The sequence below is a fragment of the Ovis canadensis genome, chromosome 8 (genome assembly GCF_042477335.2).
Source record: "Ovis canadensis isolate MfBH-ARS-UI-01 breed Bighorn chromosome 8, ARS-UI_OviCan_v2, whole genome shotgun sequence".
Taxonomy (NCBI): domain Eukaryota; kingdom Metazoa; phylum Chordata; class Mammalia; order Artiodactyla; family Bovidae; genus Ovis; species Ovis canadensis.
In genome coordinates this window covers 75,740,762-75,761,096 of record NC_091252.1, presented here as the reverse complement: position 1 = coordinate 75,761,096, position 20,335 = coordinate 75,740,762, and positions in this window count along the sequence as shown.

Below are 20,335 nucleotides of genomic sequence, written 5' to 3'. Positions count from 1 at the left end.
AGTTTTCTTAATGTTGAGCTTTAAGCCAACTATTTCACTCTCCACTTTCACTTTCATCAAGCAGCTTTTTAGTCCCTCTTCACTTTCTGCCATAAGGGTGGTGTCATCAGCATATCTGAGGCTATTGATATTTGCCCTGGCAATCTTGATTCCAGCCTGTGTTTCTTCCAGCCTAGCGTTTCTCATGATGTACTCTGCATATAAGTTAAATAAGCAGGGTGACAATATGCAGCCTTGAAGTACTCTTTTTCTTATTTGGAACCAGTCTGTTGTTCCATGTCCAGTTTTAACTGTTGCTTCCTGACCTGCATACAGGTTTCTCAAGAGGCAGGTCAGGTGGTCTGGTATTCCCATCTCTCTCAGAACTTTCCACAGTTTATTGTGATCCACACAGTCGAAGGCTTTGGCATAGTCAATAAAGCAGAAATAGATGTTTTTCTGGAACTCTCTTGCTTTTTCCATGATCCAGTGGATGTTGGCAATTTGATCCCTGGTTCCTCTGCCTTTTCTAAAACCAGCTTGAACATCTGGAAGTTCATGGTTCATGATGAACTGCTAAATCCTGGCTTTGAGAATTTTAAGCATTACTTTACTAGCATACGAGATGAGTGCAACTGTGTGGTAGTTTGAGCATGCTTTGGCATTGCCTTTCTTTGGGATTGGAATGAAAACTGACATTTTCCAGTCCTGTGGCCACTGCTGAGTTTTCCAAATTTGCTGGCATATTGAATGCAGCACTTTCACAGTACAATCTTTCAGGATATGAAATAGCTCTTCTGGAATTCCATCACCACCTTACCTTTCTTCGTAGTGATACTTTCTAAGGCCCACTTGACTTCACATTCCAGGATTTCTGGCTCTAGGTGAGTGATCACACCATCGTGATTATCTGGGTCGTGAAGCTCTTTTTTGTACAGTTCTTCCGTGTATTCTTGCCACCTCGTCTTAATATCTTCTGCTTCTGTTAGGTCCATACCATTTCTGTCCTTTATTAAGCCCATCTTTGCATGAAATGTTCCCTTGGGATCTCTAATTTTCTTGAAGAGGTCTCTAGTCTTTCCTATTCTTTAATTTTCCTCTATTTCTTTGCATTGATCGCTGAGGAAGACTTTCTTATCTCTCCTTACTCTTCTTTGGAACTCTGCATTCAGATGCTTATATCTTTCCTTTTCTCCTTTGCTTTTCACTTCTCTTCTTTTCACAGCTATTTGTAAGGCCTCCTAAGATGGCCATTTTGCTGTTTTGCATTTCTTTTCCATGATGATGATCTTGATCCCTGTCTCCGATACAGTGTTGCAAACCTCCATCCATACTTTTCCAGGCACTCTGTCTATCAGATCTAGGCCCTTAAATCTATTTCTCACTTCCACTGTATAATCATAAGGGGTTTGATTTAGGTCATACCTGAATGGTCTAGTGGTTTTCATCACTTTCTTCAATTTAAGTCTGAATTTGGCAATAAGGAGTTCATGATCTGAGCCACAGTTAGCTCCTGGTCTTGTTTTTGTTGACTGTATAGAGCTTCTCCATCTTTGGCTGCAAAGAATATAATCAATCCGATTTCGGTGTTGACCATCTGGTAATGTCAATGTGGAGTCTTCTCTTGTGTTGTTGGAAGAGGGTGTTTGCTATGACCAGTGCATTCCCTTGGCAAATTCCAAATTCCATATTCCAAGGCCAAATTTGCCTGTTACTCCAGGTGTTTCTTGACTTCCTACTTTTGCATTCCAGTCCCCTAGAATGAAAAGGACATCTCTTTTGGGTGTTAGTTCTAAAAGGTCTTGTAGGTCAACTTCAGCGTTACTGGTCGGGGCATAGGCTTGGATTACTGTAATATTGAATGGTTTGCCTTGGAAAGAACAGAGATCATTCTGTCATTTTTGAGATTACATCCATGTACTGCATTTCGGACTCTTTTGTTGACCATGATGGCTACTTCATTTCTTCTAAGAGATTCCTGCCCACAGTAGTAGATATAATGGTCATCTAGCTAAATTCACCCATTCCAGTCTATTTTGGTTTGCTGATTCCTAGAATGTCAACGTTCACTCTTGCCATCTCCTGTTTGACCACTTCCAACTTGCCTTGATTCATGGACCTGACATTCCAGGTTCCTATGAAATATTGCTCTTTACAGCATTGGACCTTGCTTCTATCACCAGTCACATCCACAGCTGGGTATTGTTTTTGCTTTGTTCCATCCCTTCATTCTTTCTGGAGTTATTTCTCCACTGATCTCCAGTAGCATATTGGGCACCTACTGACCTGGGGAGTTCCCCTTTCAGTATCCTATCATTTTGCCTTTTCATACTGTTCACGGGGTTCTCAAGGCAATTATACTGAAGTGGTTTGCCATTCCCTTCTCTAGTGGACCACATTTTGTCAGACCTCTCCACCATGACCCCCCTCAGCATTGGTGGCTTAGTTTCATGAGTTAGACAAGGCTGTGGTCCGTGTGATCAGATTGGCTAGTTTTCTGTGATTATGGTTTCCATGTGTCTGCCCTCTGATGCTCTCTCACAACACCTACCGTCTTAGTTGGGTTTCTCTTACCTTGGGCATGGGGTATCTCTTCACTGCTGCTCCAGCAAAGTGCAGCTGCTGCTCCTTAATTTGGACGAGGGGTATCTCCTCACGGCCGCCCCTCCTGACCTTGAACATGTAGTAGCTCCTCTCGGCCCTCCTGTGCCCTTGCAGCTGCTGCTCTGTGGACATGGGGTTGCTCCTCTCCGCCTCCTCCTAAGATCAAACTTTTGCATAAAATGTTTACAAAATTTCTAATGTATTTGATAGATACTTCTAAGCATATTCATTTCCTGTTGTTGCAGAACAACTTACCACAAATGTAGCAGCTTTATCTCACAGTTTCCAGGGGGTCTGGAGTCTGAGCCTGGCTTAACTGGGTTCTCTGCTTAGAATCTTCCTCCACAGTGATTCAGGTGTTGGTTAAGGCTGCATTCCAATCTGAAACTCAGTATCCTCTCCCAAGCTGATATGACTGGCAGAATTCATTTTCTTGCTGCTGTAGTACTCACGGTGGCTCATTTCTCCAAAGCCAAGAGGAAATGAAGCATCTGATCTCAGAGAAGGCGTAAACCTTCTTTTAAACTGATTAGGGACCTTGATGTCATCCGTCAAATCCTCTTACTTTGGCCATATAAGGTAACATAGTCATGAAAATGAAGCTATCATATCCTAGATATCTCTCATACAGGACACAGACACCTGGCAGGAGGAAGGAGAAAGGGGATGGGCCACAGGGGTCATCTCAGAATTATGCCTACCACAGCAAGTTACCCTAAGAAACATCATATTGTAGGTATATTCCTTTATTAAAAATCACTGAAATTACATTAAATGCAGAGAAGTATAAAAACTATTTATTCAAAGTACATTATCTCTGATTTTTCTATTTAATTATGTTTTTCATGACTTACACAACAAAATTTTGACAAACCTCTACCCTATGACCTTCTCTCTGTTTACCATGGCTTTCCAAAGAACCTATTTAATTCTTAAATGAAGTCCAACTTATTTTTCAAAAACTAAAGGATAATACATAGCATTGCTTGTGGAGTTTTACCAAAAATGTCATTAGACATTAGTATGTTTCCAGGCATTCTGCTGATCAGTGAGTATTGAGAATGCACAAGTAAGTAAAACTATGTCCTTGGTCTTTGGTGCATCCAGCCTAGGAAGACAGTGACAAGTATAACAAGTATTCCAGTGAGGTAAAGAATTTCTGAGAAAGAGCTTATTAAACATGAAACCAGTGGAAGCACTCACAGAGGAAAATGATGATGAACCGTGAAAAAAGTTAGGTCATTTTTCTTTTTAATGCCAATAAAAACATTTGGAAAGATTGAATATATAAATACATATGCATAGTATCTATATACATATACACATGCGGTCAACAAATAAATAAATAAAAACATGGAAGCATAAATCATAAAAATTATGAAGGATATGGATCCAAAATTCAAAGGAAATACAAATGAAAAATACTCAAAAAGTTATTCTCTCTCACTAGTAATTAAAGAAATATACCAAAGGAAATAAATAGAAAAATTTGAAAAATATTATCACTAAGTGCTGGTGAGGGTGTGACAAGCTAGCCTCTGCTATACATTATGAGGAAGAATAAATTGGGCAGCCTTTTTTGAAAGGAATTTGTTGATAATAAGGAGAATGAAAGAACTTCATGCCTTTGGTCCTATAATTCCACAAGTGAAAGATTCTGAAGGAAATGAAGATTTCAACAATAAAGAAATCTTTAAGTAAATGAAATAGTATATACTCATTAGAAGTCGTGTTTTCTAAATTATTTTAGTGATGTAGGAATTGATATGTTAAAGAAGTCCACAACATAATTGATCACATCTATGCAAAAAATAAATGTACATAGAGAAAACTTGAAGATAAATATAAGTTTCAGCTATAATTATCTCAGATATACAACTGTATAATTTTTACTCTATATGGCATATAGAAGTTAACAAAAATTCTTAAAACAATAGTAATGTGTGTGCATGCTTAGTTGCGTCTGATTCTTTGTGACCCCATGGACCGCAGCTCACCAGGCTCCACTGTCCATAGGATTTTTCAAGGCAAGAATACTGGAGTGGGTTGCCATTTCCTTCTCCAGGGAATCTTCTCAACCCAGAGTTCAAACCCACGTCTCTTCTGTCTCCAGAATTGGCAGGCGAATTCTTTACCAGCAGAGCTACCAGAAAAGCCCTTTAAAACAATAGTAATAAGTCTATAAAATTACAAAGTTGATAGAATAGGAAAGCTTAATGTCTTCAACATCTACAAGAAACTATCATAGTCAGAATTAAAGCCTTGGAATTTCAGGAAAATTATTAAATCATAGGATGTGACCATGAATCTACTTCATGGAGAGGAAGTGGGTCATAGTGACATGTTGATCAGAGAGCTACCAACAAGGTAAACCAGATGGATAAGAATCAAAAGCTGGAAAAAACAGCCCAGCTAGAGAGGCATTTCCTGGTACAATCTTATTAATTCTAGCAAAAAGCAGATCACATTTTATGAACTGTATCATACAGTTTAAATATAAGTTAAATCTGTATCTTAACAATTGTTCTAGTTTGGAGGCTGTGGATTAAAAGCAAGTACCCAATTATTTATTGTTGAGTTCTTAAAGAAATAAAACATGTAAAAGTGAAATAAACTGGAATAGGTTATCTATAGAAGGCCTAAGATGAATTGTATAAAATCACACTCCTCAAAAATTTTTATACAAATTGTATCAACAAACTTTCAAAAAGTTTGTTTGAATTTTAATGATTAATTGACATTTATATTCTAGGATATGATAAATTATGAAGAATTTGTTACTAATGAATTATTCATCTTCATAAAAGATTGAAAAGGGGGAGGGAAGATAAACTTAAATCATAAGAGATTTTTCTTTTTTTATTTTTGGTTTGTTTTCTATTGGGAGATTTAAAAAAATCTGTGGTTAAATGACTGCAAACAATTTCTCAGATAAGCTTATAGTGTGGCTACCCTTAAAGATCTTCCAAATAATACACTCAGCACTCAACACTCTGACTTGCTTTAGGTTTTCTGCCTAGAAATGGGAATGGGCAGAATGACCCATTCCTCGTTCTTAAAATTCCTGTTACTAGAATATAGCACATTCTGCAAGAGAGAGATTAAATAAATAGCAAAATATTTTAGTTATGAAAAAAGTTAATAAATATTGTATTAGAAAGATTTCAGGTACACATTGCACTGTTTGTCTTTAGTTTCATATCACATCTCTAAACATCAACCACAATGGATGAGCCATACCTGAAGGAAGAGATTTGAGAGAAAAGATGTGAAGCTTGTGGGTGGGCTTTTCAGTTGTTAAAGCATTAGTGAATGGGATCTTTTTCCTAGAAGAGAAGTGCAATTTTGTCAGGAGAAAGAAGGAACTGTTTTCTTTTTTTATGAAGCAGAATTCCATTCTAATTCTCTGAGCCTTTTACTATAACTGCCTTAGCATGTGTTTTAAATTATATTGTATGCATGTGTTCCCCATAAAATTAGCCATCATGACCCATTGTTCCACAGTCCTTCCTTTCATCACATTTTAGAGGCCTGTGTTCCATATTAGCAAATAACCCTTAGGGGAAATTATACATTTTCCATACACTAGCTTTGTTACATATTTGATAACACTTATTGTATATTTAAGGATATGGGTAAGTATATAATTTTTAAAAAATAATAAAACAACTGGCCAATTGTTTCCTCATGGCAAACAAACTGGGAAGGCAAACTGAATATATCCAGCATCAATATCAAAAAAGAATTAACAGCTCCACTTTTAACCCATATGTTCGTGAATATATAACTCCATCAATATGTTAACTAGGGTGAAGGCACGTTGCCAAGTTTAGAACTCACTCAAATTCCTTGTGTTCTGAGTTTAAAATGAAATTTGAGGATTTTCAGCTTCAAGGTCCTTTTCAGTGCTATAAAAATGTGACTTCCTGGTTGGAAAAAACTAAATGTTTTTGGACACCAACTTGCTCACACAAAACACTATGATAAGTGTGAATGAATCAGTGACATATGGATTAGATTTTCCCTTTAAAATCCATTATTTTTTTAAACATTTTGAATAGAAAATTCATGGTAAAAACATGCATTGGATTTAGCCAACTTTAAATCATTTGAAAAATATTTGTAAGGCATTTTTCTCTCAATGAATATGTGGCAGCATTTCTAGCCCATAATGTTAGTGTAACTTCACTCTTTTCCCCAACTCTCCCCTCAAACCCTCAAATTAATATTCTAGAGAAAACAAACTTCTGCTTGGTTCTCCTTCTCTCTCATGCTCTTTTTTCCTCCTACTTCCTTGATTGTGTCTTAAAAAACTTTATGTATTATTTCTATTGCACTGGCACAATGTTTTTTAATTAAATGATATTTCAAACTGTTCTAAATGTAAAACTCCAGGGAAGGGCAGCAAAGGATATACATTAATGATAAAAAAGAAATATATTTCTTTGTAGTTCTGAATGGACATCCCAAAGATGAGAAACCTTTTTTTTTCTTCTCAAGCTACAACCCATTAATCTATTAGTCAAAATTAACTATTACAATTGTATTTTCTCAGAATGACCCCAGAGTAACCCAAGTAAACATAGAAAGAAATCATAGAATATTGTAATGTCTCAAAACTCAATATATTATGGTATATATACATATATAATGCTGTTTTCTGTACTTATTCCTCATTATTTAAAATGTTTTATGTCCTCAAGTACCTAGAATTAAGCTTTGACACTAGAAAATTTCGTAGGTTGTAGTCAGTTCCACAAGTAAATTCATGTAATTGTCCATCCAAATTATCTCTGAAAACAAGATCACATTATCCTTCTGAGTATCCTTCTGTTCCGTTTTCTAGAATTCTGCATGTTCATTTCCTTGAGTTGTACATGTTTTCTGAATTTGGCCAGGGCACTTTGCCAGCTGCACGTTTTAAGAGTTGTACTGTCTTACCCACTCAGCTCAAACACTACAGATGTCAAAGCTACACTTGGACTAGAGATCAGAATTTATTACTTAATGAAATTCTTATTTCCGAGTACACAGAATCAATATTCTGTTTATTAAAAAAATAATTACTTTAATATAGATGTGGCAGGCCACCTATTTATTTTAGACTGCATTCAAGTAATATATATGTATATATATATAGGCATCATATATGGAATACTGACTACCACAGTGTGTAATATGCATATTATACACTACCATAGTGTATTGACTACTATCGTATGTAACTCAACATTCAAGAAACTAAGATGATGTTCCCATCACTTCATGGCAAGTAAATGGGGAAACAATGGAAACAGTGACAGATTTTATCTTCTTGGCCTTCAAAATCACTGCAGATGGTGACTGCAGCTAGGAAATTAAAAGATAGTTGCTCCTTGGAAGAAAAGCTATGACAAATCTAGACAGCATATTAAAAAGCCAATACATCACTTTGCTGACAAAGGTCTGTATAATCAAGGCCAGGATTTTTCCAATAGCCATGTATGGATGTGAGAGTCAGACCATAACGAAGGGTGAGAGCTGACATACTGATGTTTTCAAACTCTGGTGCTGGAGAAGACTGTTGAGACTCCCTTAGATAGCAAGGAGATCAAACCAATCAATCCTAAAGGAAATCAACCATGAATATTCGCTGGAAGGGCTGATGCTGAAGCTGAAGCTTCAATACTTTGGCCACTTGATGTGAAGAGTCAGCTCATTGGAAAAGACTCCAATGTTGGGAAAGACTGAGGGCAGGAGAAGAAGGGAGAGACAGAGGATGAGATCACTGGATGGTATCACAGACTCAATGGACAAGAGTAAACTCCAGGAGATAGTGAAGGACAGGGAAGCCTATTGTGCTGCAGTTCATTGGTTCACAAAGGTTCAGACATGACTTAGTGACTGAACAACAGCAACAACAACAGTATGTAATATCCATCTAGGTTATTTGTATAGAGCAAAAGTAAGGTGACTATAGAAAAGCAAGGAGACTGTAAGCACTCTTATTTTATGTGATGGTACAAATTCCACAATATTATAATATATGTATTTATGTAAAACTTAGCTTTAAAGCCATGAATAGTTGCAGCTGTCTGAACCATAACAGATTAATCCATGAAGGTTGTCTTCCAACTCTCTTATTACAATTAATGAATCTAATTACTGTGATGGATTGAATATTATGCTTTTGCTTTATAATCTACTGTGCCTATATTCTTTTTTCCAAGTGAATGACTGTCACCCTAAAGTTTTCAATAATGATGAAAATTTCTTAAAGAAATTGAGTTCAACTGCAGTACTGTTGAGATTATTTATTCAACATTTTAAAAATATCTGAGTACCTAAAAAATATGAGATATTTTCCTACAATCTGGAGAATTTTAAAACAACTACATAAAAGTTATGCCGTAAGTGCTGAGAAATACTTTTAGGTAATAAAGACAATTGCACTCATCTCACATGCTAGCAAAGTAATGCTCAAAATTCTCCAAGCCAGGCTTCAACAGTACATGAACTGTGAACTTCCAGATGTTCCAGTTGGTTTTAGAAAAGACAGAGGAACCAGAGATCAAATTGCCAACATCCATTGGATCATCAAAAAAGCAAGAAAGTTCCACAAAAATATCTACTTCTGTTTTGTTGACTATGCCAAAGCCTTTGACTGTGTAGATCACAACAAACTGTGGAAAATTCTTCAAGAGATGGGAATACCAAACCACCTTACCTGCCTCCTGAGAAATCTGTATGCAGGTCAAGAAGCAAAAGTTAAAACCAGACATGGAACAAAAGACTGGCGCCAAATTGGGAAAAGAGTACATCAAGGCTGTATATTGTCACCCTGCTTATTTAACTTATATGCAGAGTACATCATGTAAAATTCTGGGCTGGATGAAGTACAAGCTGGAATCAAGATTGCCGGGGCAAATATCAATAACCTCAGATATGCAGATGACACCACCCTTATGGCAGAAAGTGAAGAGGAACTAAAGAGTCTCTTGATGAAAGTGAAAGAGGAGAGTGAAAAAGCTGGCTTAAAACTCAACATTCAGAAAACGAAGATCATGTCATCTGGCCCCATCACTTCATGGCAAACAGATGGGGAAATGGTGGAAACAGTGAGACTTTATTTTCTTGGGCTCTAAAATCACTGCAGATGGTGATTGCAGCCATGAAATTAAAAGATACTTGCTCCTTGGAAGAAAAGCTATGACCAACCTAGACAACATATTAAAAAGCAGAGACATTACTTCGGCAACAAAGGTCCATCTAGTCAAAGCAATGGTTTTTCCAGTAGTCATGTATAGATGTGAGAGTTGGACTATAAAAAAAGCTGAGTGCCAAAGAATTGACACTTTTGAGCTGTGGTGTTGGAGAAGACTCTTCAGAGTCCCTTGGACTGCAAGGAGATCAAACCAGTCAATCCTAAAGAAAATCAATCCTGAATATTCATTGGAAGGACTGATGCTAAAGCTGAAACTTCAATACTTTGGCAACCTGATGTGAACAACTGACTCATCTGAAGAGACCTTGATGCTGGGAAAGATTGAAGGCGGGAGGAGAAGGGGACAGGAGAGGATGAGATGGTTGGATGGCATCACCGACTCGATGAACATGAGTTTGAGTAAGCTCCCGGAGCTGGTGATGGATAGGGAAGCCTGGCATGCTCCAGTCGGTGGGATTGCAAAGAGTCAGAATGATTAAACTATCTAATAATAACAACTATGATATTCTCTTTCACATTTCCAAAAGTTAGTGAGTGAATTTTCAACTGTCGTCTCCAGACTTTCTTATTTACCTTTAGAATGATATTAAATGGAAGAACAACTCTCTTTCCATTCTTTAAATGGAATTTTATTTAAGTTAAAAGGAAAACAGAGAACTCCTGTTAACAATTCTTGCTAAGTTTGATATAAGTTTTCAAAAGCTGAATGTAGTGCTCTCTTCATAGATGGATAAGGGAGATCTTATTCCTACTGATCAATTCTTAATCAAGAATAAGGTATCACTCAAATTGAAAATAAGAACATGTTCAGAATGTCCCATTCCATTACCTAGAAAATTAATTATGACTACTGTGTTTCACCCTGGCAAGTTTTATTTCCGTGTAATTGTGAGTAAGCAAAGTGATTGGAATAATAAACAATTTTGAAATGGTGAGTTTTTCTAATAAGTTTTAATTGCAAATATACTTGTGCCTAGATGAATGAATCAACAAATAAAAGCAACTTTTGCATCGTTCCCATCTCTAATGTCTTTTTCTCTTATTCATCATCCTCCCACCCAGGAAAATAGTTGCAGTCATACAGTAGTATACTGAAAGTAATGCTGCAGTTATTTCAAGGTGAAGAAACAGGTACCTGTAGAGTGCAAACTGGCCATTCAGCCAACTCATGTCAATTATTCATATCACCGCAAGTAGAAATCCAAAAGTTGAAGATAAATATCAAAAATAGTAGAGAGAAGAGCAAAACTTCTAGAAAGGTGTGAGAGGCAGAAATATTGCAACACACATCCTTGGGTCTAGATACAGGGACTTATAGAGCCTTTAAATTCAAAGTCACCTCTATTATGCATCTAGTTGCCTCACTACTATCAAATTCTGTCAGATAACTATGAGCTTCAGTTTACACTGTTTCAATGATGGAGAATCTGCTGCTACACAAGGGCAACTGAATTCATTTTTTAAGAGCTCAGGCTATTTCAGACTTGTTACTTAATCTGCCTCAGTACAAATTCTACTTCTGGGTCTGAGTTCTGCCCTCTAAAGTTAAACAGATATCCACTCTACATAAAAATCCCCTCTAGTATATTTAAAATAATCACCCTGTCTGTTCTGTCTTCACTTCTACAAGGGAAATGTCCTCAGTTCATACAAATATTCCTCAGAGGGCTTGGCCTTCAACCCATTCCGTCATCTTGATGGCCCTTTTGTCATTATCCTCTGGAAGGAAGTAGTCCACCTGTGGTGAATTCAATAAAAAATAAAATTAAGACACCAACATGTCCACTGATTCTTCTATGTTTACTTAAACTGGCATTTTAGGATTACAAATGGATAAAGGATATCATTGGCTAAGGAAGTATGGAAGATATCTTCAAGGAAATGGCTTGTATCACTAGGGGAACTTGACGTAGTAGCTGAAAATAATTTCAAGTATCCAAGAACAAACATGACCCTCACCCCTGCCTGTTTCACCATCAAAGTGCATGAATTTTAAGAGTATGGAAGGTGCTCTGATATTGGAAGCAAATCTGCAGAACCAGATACAGTGGATCCATTCAAGAAGTTTGGTGCTACCATAGACCCTCCCCACAAATATGTACACAAATCCAAAAGAAAAACTTTACTGTTAATTACTTCTATACCAATATTATCTTTTCCAACCAGCGTCCTCAAAAATTCTGAATAGTCTCACCAGTGGAGAAGAAAAAGTCTGTAGCACGAAGACTTTCTTTCCCTCACTAAAAGGTGTGGCCCCTGACCAGACAGCCAAGAGAGTGGAAGAAACAATGAATTTCACAAAATCCTAGTAATTCTCTATGGAATGTTGAAAAAGTCCAAAGGCAGGTTTTGTGGGTTTGTTTGTGTGTTTGACTTTGGAAGCCACAAATCCATCGACAGGGGCAATAAGGATCAGTAGTTATGGCCAGCCTGTAGACATTCCTTGGCCAAACATAAGACTCTAGATGGCAGCATGTCACTGAGTAGGGATAAGAGCTACTTATAGAAAGTGACTCACATTGAGTACCAAACTAGTTAGTGATGGTTGTTGCAATCACAATTGTGTACAGAGGGGTTAACACTGCTTATCTAATGAGGAGAATGACCAGTGACCTTGGCCATAGCCAATATTCACAGCTGCACTCTGCCGGCCCCAGTGTTGAGCACATGAGAATCCCCAAAGGGGTATGCTGTTGCTAAGTTGCTTCAGTTGTGTCCGACTCTGTGCGACCCCATAGATGGCAGCCTACCAGACTCCCCTGTCCCTGGGATTCTCCAGGCAAGAACACTGGAGTGGGTTGCCATTTCCTTCTCCAATGCATGAAAGTGAAAAGTGAAAGTGAAGTCGCTCAGTCGTGTCCGACTCTTCGCGACCCCATGGACTGCAGCCTACCATGCTCCTCCGTCATGGGATTTTCCAGGGATATAGAATCTCATAAATTTGAGAGAGTAGGAAGATGTCAGAGTTAAGAGTTGACTAGAACATTTGGAAGATCTCGCTTGGGAAAAACGTTCTTTTTTCCATGCTTGGGACTTAAACACCATCTGGCTCTCCTAGATGTGCATAGCTACGAGTGTGCACATAACACAACAAATATTGCCTCTGCATCACACAGCCCAAACTTCTGTGCCCTCACTGGGCTGCTGAAGAGGTGTCATAACTAAAATATAACAAATGGTAAGAGACCAAATTTTCACCCAGGAACAATGGAAGATACATCTCTCCCAAAGACTTTGGAAATATCGGTAAACAACAAAAGAAAATACTTGATCCGTATAGGAACTCAACTGGATGATGATAAATGTATACTAACAGAAAAGACAGTGCAAACCCTTTTACAGTTTCCCATTGCCTTCAATTCATTTCTTAGGCCCTGTGTGTCATGCTCTAAGTATTTTTTCAAAGTCATTTCATATCTAAGCTCATTTGGTTTGGGTCAACTAAAATCCTAGGATAGATTTCATATGAATTGTTTTCTAGACCTGTCTCTTCTCTCCTATAATATGGAATTAACATTATTAACTGACCTGAATGCAGGTCTCAACTTTATTCTTGTTAAATTTTGTCTTGTTAGTTTTGGTTCATTATTTGAGCCTATTGGAATAATTTTTCATCTTATATTATCTCTCATTCTCATCATTGTATGAATTAATTGATAAGTAATATCATTTATCCTTGAGGTCCAAATGGACCAATAACAAATGGAAAATGTTACTTAAGAAGTGACTTTATTCAGTCTATAGACTCTTAAGTACAACTCATTTGCCTATTTTGAGTTTAATGAATATACAGGTTATGAACTGAGGCTTTGTCTAAAGACTAATATACATAGCTTTGGGGACAAAGCATCATTAACCATGATTTATAGAATGATCATCAATCACACTACTCTCTTTGTTTACTTGCATCTTTATTAATGCACTTAACTTTTTGTTATTTTTTACTCGTGTACTTCCATTCTTCTATAACACAATCTCTGAAATGTTTAATAGTTCAATTCATTGAAAGGAAGGAGGAAAAGAGCTAAATTTATGACTCCTCCATTAGATCCAGGAACTTTGTGTAACGTATTGTACCCGACATCGTTCCTCCCCACAATCCTATGAATGATGTTTTACTCTAATATATTTTTATAGACGAGGAAGCTGAGATTTTTTTTTTTTAATGATGTGCATTGACTAAAAGCAGAGTTGGTAAGTACTGAATCTATGGCCTAAGACCAGGTTGATCTACTTTCAAAGCTAGACTGGCTTGCTTTCCATGGAGGGTCTACTCACCCCACTTGCAAGCACCCTTTGATGATTTGTTTTAAGACACTTTGCAAAGAACACTCAGAATACAAACATGAAAAACACAGCAAAAGCAATAATGGTAAGACTCAGACAGGCATGACAATGGCCAGAGTACATGATGAATGGGATTGGCAGCTGGAAAGACACAAACTGCGCTTGGAAAAAGAAGAGAAAAAAAGCTACCATTTACTGTGAAATCTGTGTTTGTCTCATGTCACTCTATTCATCCGGACTTACAGCCTTGGTGGCCTGGATCATTCTAGCTTCTCCTTACCTGCTTTACCCTAGTGCAGACAACTATCCACTACAGGAAAACGGAACAGGCTTTGGAATCAAGCAAGCTGAACTTGAAATTTGTTCCAGTCTTTCCAGTGACTTTGGGCTTGTTGATTTATCTTCTATGCCTCGGTTGTTTCTGTTTGGGGAAAATTGTCATATTACCATATACAAATAAGATTGTCATAATAAATGATGCATGTCTCGTTGGCCCATAGTAGGTGTTCAGAAAAGGATTTTTTCATTCTCTTATTATCTCTCAAACTAATTTTCCTGGGGCACTGTTCTATGTGTTATGTGCAATTTTGTATTTGAGTATTATGCTTCATTTCTCTCCTTAGAACAATTTATTATTTGCTTTGTCTTTCTTGTCATATACACTTTCCTATGGGGGACTGATCAAATACTCCTTAATCCAGTCTTTCCTACCTATGTACTCTCACACCCCCTATCTGTATTAATCAGAACAAGACTCCCACTGACTTATGACTACACCTCACCTTCATCCAAGTTTCAGAACTTTTGACCTTTTTTCTTCCATTTTCTGCTTATGCATCACACAAGTCTTGTTCACCTGACTCAGCTCTGGTTCCTCCATAGTTGCAGTTAACTACTCCCACCTTGACTGATTTATTCTTCCTCCTGTGAGTATTTACAGAGATTAGGGTTCATAGAAAAGAATTTAGCACTTCATTTTCAGCTCTTCTGTCAGACTCCAGCTTTTCACTCCCGATTTTATCCTGTCCCAGTCCTCAAGCCAATCCGGAAGTGAGACATGCAAGCCTGGAGGCATCATGCAGACTCAGACTGTGCTTCATGCAATTGGTCCAGCACAAAACCCCTCCAGCCCAGACCCCTAGACCAGCACAACTTCTTAGGTTTCTACACTGTACCCTGAGTCTATTCAATGACATCCCCCCAGGTTCACCTTGTATTTGCAACTTACTCATTCTCTAATGTTAGCTCGATGCACAAAGTGAATGCCTGCCTTGTTCCTCAGGTAATCCCAGCATTCAAAGCCTGCTTCGACCCCATATGCCTCATGCATACACTTCACCGTTATTGGTTTCTTTGTTGCTTTTGCTATTACACGTCCCTCAAGGAAATATAAATATAATGATAACAATAAATAATCTCTGATGAGTACTCACCTTGCTTTAGACACTCCTCTAAATATTTGCATATCTTCTATCCTTTAATCTTTACATCAGTCCAAGGTTTATTAAAATGAAACTGGAGACATAAAGGATAACCTTTCCTAGATCATATGGCTAACAAGACAGTGATCCAAGACAGGCTACTGTCTCCACAACCTGCCATCCTAGCATTAATCCAAAATTGAGAGTTGTGCCATCCACCAAAGGAATCACTCAAAGGTAATCCATGTTGTAAGGGGGAAGTCAAGTTATGACTATAGCCTAACTTACCCATTACTTTGTGCTTCACCTTGTCCAACTCAAAAATCTTTGAAACAAAACTTGGGCTTCATGCCCCAGCTTTACCATTCAAGTAGAGGGCCCCTACTACAAGGTTAGTCCTGTGTCTGGCAAGCCCAGGTGGACAGGGCTTGTGGCAGAATCTAGCTACCTTCTGGCTCATGTGATAAAAAGGGCAAAATCTTAATTTGAATGTAAGTTTCCTGATACAGATGGTATGCTATCTAATTGACATGCCTTCCTATATCTGCAAGAAATACTAGAGAATATAATGATGTGGGAGCCCTTGGGAGCAATATCTAGTCTTTATTTGACTTTAGGAGATGTTTGGAAGAAAAATATTTCTGAAATAAAGAACAGAGGAAACAGGAATAAAGACAGTAGAATCTGTGATAAGGAGATTCAATATATGACATCTTCAAAGGTGGATTTAACTCGGGACGTCACTGTTACTTTGATTGGCTGCATAATTCTGGGCAACTGAACCTCAGTGTTCTCAGCCATAAATTGGGAATGATAATTTAAACCTACTGCAATGTTTTATGGGAAGGGTAAAAGAGACAAAACATAGGAAAACATTATTACCTTTCAATTGTTATATAAATCATTGGTTAGCTGGTAAGTCATGCCATTCTTCTTTTCTGACCCCATGGACTGTAGCCTGCCAGGCTCCTCTGTCCATGGAATTACCCAGGCAAGAATACTGGAGTGGGTTGACACTCCCTTCTCCAGGGGTCCTCCTGACTCAGGGACTAAACCCACATCTCTTGCAATGGCAGACAGATTCTTTACCACTGAGCCACCAGGGAAGCCCATTGTATAAATATGTGTATTGAATCTGCTCATTTTTTGCACTTCAGACAATCCCGTTGAATATGTGTGTGTTAGTCACTCAGTCATGTCTGACTCTTTGTGACCACGCATGGCCTGCAGCCCACCAGGCTTCTCTGTCCATTAAATTCTCCAGGCAAAAATGGTGGAGTGGGTAGCTATTCCCTTCTCCCATGGGATCTTCCTGATCCAGGGATTTAACAGGGGTCTCCTATACTGCAGGCAGATTCTTTATCATCTGAGTCACCAGGGAAGCTAATATCACCTCATATTCCACAAACTTAAATAATTGTAGACATACAGCCTGCACCTACCTATACAAAGTTAAATGCCCTAGTACATAAAGGTTGTTTGTTTCTTTAAGTACTTTAAAGTTTTTGTAAGGGAGAAATATTTGGTGAATCACTCTCATTATTTTGCATGGACTGAGTCAACCATGGTTTTTCTTCTCCCAACTCAGACCTCAGCCTCTGGTTCTCAGAAAGTCTTAAACAGTGTCCTCCCTGAAGGGGCAGTCACCTGAGAAAAGTGCCCTTAGTTACATTTCTGTCCCCAGGCTAATCCTGAGAAAAGCCTGCCATCAAGATCCTTCATTTTAACACAAAATAATTCAGTGTTTTAGACAACACTTTCAAAAACTCAAGCAAAAACATTTGTATTCTTTTATATTAAAACATTCACATTAACTTCTTTCTTAGTGGTTTTTCTCTTGGTGACAGACTGATCCTAAATACCTGAAACAGTTCTACTCTGATTACTAGAATAACTTACTCTTTTCTATATGATACAGGGCTAGGGTTCCATTGAGTCTGGGAATAACTCTGAGACAGGCTATATAAGCATACACACACACACACACACACACACACACAATTGTCATCATTTGCTTCAAAACTGCATTTTAAAATGTTTTAAATTCTAGAAAGTTAGGGTACTGTCAGCAAAACCTAAATCTGGTATGGCATCTGAGCATCACAAGATTAGAGTCCTCTGTTGAAAAGACACTGAAAACATGAGATTGTTCAGAGATGTATGTGCTGTGAATGTGGTAAGAGGCTGCAGATACAGGGCTTGGCCTTGGTGATGAAGCAGCAGAAATGTGAAATGCCAAAACAGCTCTTTGCTTTCACAGAATGAGCTAGAATTACAGGAGATCATAGGCAAGGAATTATAATCTTGTTTGGTGTTTGAGAGTACTAAGTAAAATGAACAGCCTTGGTTTTATGTTTAGAACTATTCTACAGGAAAAAGAAAATGGCTGAATTAAAAGCAACAATAAAATTATTTGAGTCATAGCACTTTTGAGATTGTTGCTTAAGAAAGATTGCTTTAATAGTTTCTTAGGAAAATATATATTAATGATTTGGGGGCTGTTTTTCTTCTCCATCCTTGGCAAAGAAAATGGACCTAATTTCACAGAATTTCAGATCTGCTATCTTTTTGGCTAAGCTGAAAAGATAAGGACTGACACTTTTGGGGGGAGGGGATACAGATAACTTAATACATGGTTAAAGAGTGCTGCCAAAAAAGATGTGAAATCATTCAAAATTCTGATGGAAAGTAGTTATAATTATCATGTTTAGGCTTATGAACTAATTTCTAGTCACCATTTTCTAGCTTTAAAACTTGTTTATCTCTGGCTCACTGCAGTAAGAGGTAACTGCCTCTAAAGTATTCAGGAAAGGCTGTTGAACATTACACGATACAGTGGAAAGAGCAGAGGTCATTACGTCTTTTAGTAAGGGGGTCTGCTCCACATATAATAATTGAGGAGCAATTTCATTAACAAGAATCATTTTGATACATATTTCATCCTCATTTGACTACATAGAGATAAATATTAAGCAGAATCCACTTATTTAGATTTTCCTATCAAGGTAGCCAGAGACGTTATTTAGCTGTAAGGAAGTTTTGCAGAGATGGCAAGGAATGATTTTTTTTTTTTTTAATAACAGCAAGCAAATGCAGGCTCTGTTCACAAAGCCAGTTCATTAAAATGAACTAGCCCATTCTTATTAATAACTTCCCTGGCACTCAGAGCAGATCACAGTAGTCCATGAAAAGACTGAGGAGATAGAATCTTACATCACTTAAAACTATCTAATGAGGAATGGCTAAGAGTTATGAAAATGTCAACCTCCTATCATAATATCCTAAAATCCATAGGACACCATGAAGGGTTTTACAATTCAGTCTTTATAACAGCAATAACGTATTTGGAGTCAACACTGTTTCCAGTCCACACAAGAAACACGTAAACTTCCATCCTTACCTATGGTGAGACAAAATGAATTAAAACTAAACAAATGTATTCAAGAATTGTGTGTGTGTGTGTGTGTGGTATGTGTGTGTGTGTGTGTGTACTTTCAAGTTTTTGTCTGTAATAAACCTGAAGTGGGAACCTATTTCCCATTATAGAAATGAACCAGAATGTAATTTGAAGGAAAGTCATTTAGTTCTAAGAATAAAAATGAAAGAATTATCATGCTAAGACAGTAAGCTTTCCTCCTCAGGATTTTTTCTTCAAAAAAACACACAATTTGGGACATTTCTTCCAATACAGGGGACGTGGATTCAATCCCTGGTCAGGGAACTAAGAACTCACACGCTGTGGGTCAACTAAGACCACACATCACAACTAGAGAAAACCTATATGCTGCATTGAAGACCCAGTACAGCCAAAATTTAAATATATATATATATATATATATAATATAGCTATACAATTTAAAAAAATAGAAAAGCAGAAAAAGGTTTTGGGTCTCTTGAAACAAAACTTATTAAGCATGAAATACAAAAGTCTTTATTTTTGTATTTTTTATCATTTCTTATTTATTGAGATATAGTTAATTTACAAAGTTGTATTAAAGTATAAAGTGATTCAGTTACACATATATATTATATATATAATATATGTTTTTACTGTTCAGTCACTAAGTCATGTCCAACTCTTTGCAACCCCACGGACAGCAGCGGGCCAAACTTTCGCTCTGCTTCACTATCTCCGAGATTTATCAAATGCATATCCATTGAGTTGGTGGTGCTATCCAACTACCTCATCCTCTGTTTCCTTTTTCTCCTCCTCCTGGTGGTTCAGATGGTAGAGAACCTGCCTGCAATGCATGAGACCCAGTTTTGATCCCTGCATAAGGAAGATCTTTGGAGAAAGGAATGGCTACTCACTCCAGTATTCTTGCCTGGAGAATTTCATGGACAGAGGAGCCCGGCGGGCTATAGTCCATGGGGTCATGGAGAGTCAAACCTGACTGAGCAACTAAAATATATATTTTTTTTTTTCCAGACTCTTTTCTGGAAAACAGTATTATGAGAGATTGAGTATAGTTCCCTGTGCTATACAGTAGGTCCTTGTTGCTTACCTATTATATATAGCGTACTGATTATTGGCTTTGAAAAGATATCACCTGGACACAAATCCTAGCTCATTTACTATGTGATCAAGGACATATTATCTAACCTCTCTGTGCTCAATTTCTTCTTTTAGAAAATAAAGTAAAAAGAGGAATTAGCTATAAGATTGGGAGTGAGAATTAAGTGAAATGCTATATGTAAAACTTATTTGGATGCTTCCCAACATATAGTTAATACTTCATTAATTAATGTATTCATTTATTTGGTACATATTGAACACCTACTCTGTGCAGGTACCATTCTAAGAGTTTGGGTTATAGCAGTGAACAGAACAGTGCTTCTA